We start from the raw sequence: 1,805 nt of genomic DNA, 5'->3' as shown, positions 1-1,805 counted from the left end.
GAAAGAAGCCCGTCGTATAAATGTAGATATATATATATGTATCTGTGTGTATGTGTTTGTGTGTCTGTGTTTGTCCCCACCCCCAACATCGCTTGACAATCGGTGCTGGTGTGTTTACGTCCCCATAACTTAGCGGTTCGGCAAAAAGAGACTGATAGAATAAGTACTAGGCTTACAAAGAATAAGTCCTGCAGTCGATTTGCCCGACTAAAGGTGGTGCTCCAGCATGGCCGCAGTCAAATGACTGAAACAAGTAAAAGAGTATGCAACAAAAATTTAGTTGCCACTTCCTCTAAGTTTTTCGTAATGACGTTTTGAAATTGTCTAAAGGTTTTGTGGACACACTGTATAACTTGGTGATTTATATCTCTTCTCCGATTACAATGTGACAAACTTTTATTTATTCATGTATATTCTCTTTGGTCAGTAAGTGTTATTTCCTATTTGCTTTTATCTAGAAATCAAAGGATGTGACTACTATTCCCTTCAAACTTTGCTTCTGTGACCTGGACATCAATGTTTTGAAACTGACTCATTTTCAGTTACATTTCAGACAGGTTCAGCGCTGAATTGCTGAAACAGAAACATCGTTATCACAAATATTCCGCTCAATATCTCAGATTTTCTTGATAGTTTAACCACGTCAGCATGTCCCTAAGTGGCTGACAATATGTGCATCTCTGTTCATAAGCAGTGGGGGAGCATCATAGCCATGTGGCGAAAGGGGTTTGAATAAATGTAACAAAAGCCAAATTTGAAGGAAATATTAGCCATTTTTTGCATTTTCTAGGGTAAGGAAACATGAAATAACAGTTGTCACTCATGGACAAAAATCGGGTTAGACAGGGTTTTCGTTTGTCGTCCACTTCATTGCAAAAGCCTTTCCCTCCTTTCATGGAATTTGATTATTGTGGATCCTCCTGGACTCACACTCCATCATACGGTAAATAAAATGAGACCCGGCCCCTTTAGTTCCTAACCGTCTAATGAGATATTTTCTATTGAGTTACAAGGATGAAAGGCGAAGTTGACCTCTGTAAAATTTGAACTCAGAACATAAAGACAGACGAAATGTCCCTAAACGAAATGCCGCTAAGCAGTTTACCCGGTGTGCTAACGATTTCTGCTAGTTCGCCGCCTTAAGCTTCTATTATAGTTCAGATCGTGAAGACGCGAGGCCCAGTGCTTAGGGTGTGGCATTCACGTTCTCAAGATCGTGGGTTCGATTCCCGGGCCGAGCGATGTGTTGTGTTCTTGAGCAAAGCATTTCATTTTACCATTGCACATTTACTCTGTGATCACTTCGACACCTGACGCGTGGCACACCGTGCACCTGTACGGGCAACGTCGGTTTGATGGAGAGAGTGAGGCTTAATTTACAGCACAAGTATTTGACCAGACAAATTATCTGTTGCCGGTTGTTCAACAAGAAATTGCGAAATGCTCATCTACTATCTATAAGAGGCGAGCCCATACTGCAGAACCTGATACGCGTTTACCGTGACATCTTTGATCAGGGCTGTCTTAAAGTCCTTTTTCCCAGGCACAATTCGACCTACATTTGGACTTCCGTAAAATTTTGGTAACCTCATCTTTCGCTTTTCTTTGGGAGAAACAGGATTCCAGTTTTCTTTACCAAGCATTTTATTTTGTTCTTCCGTCAAATTAATGGCACCAAATTTTGTTTAATTTAAGTAATACACCTTCTTTTGGACACCTTTACTTCTTTTATCACAGACTAAATATTTCTTTCAACTGATCAAGAATTCCCGTTCCTTTTGAATTCAGATACCTTTTGAGATGGA

The sequence above is a fragment of the Octopus bimaculoides genome, chromosome 26 (genome assembly GCF_001194135.2).
Source record: "Octopus bimaculoides isolate UCB-OBI-ISO-001 chromosome 26, ASM119413v2, whole genome shotgun sequence".
In the NCBI taxonomy this organism is placed as follows: Eukaryota; Metazoa; Mollusca; class Cephalopoda; order Octopoda; family Octopodidae; genus Octopus; species Octopus bimaculoides.
This window is presented reverse-complemented; position numbering follows the sequence as displayed.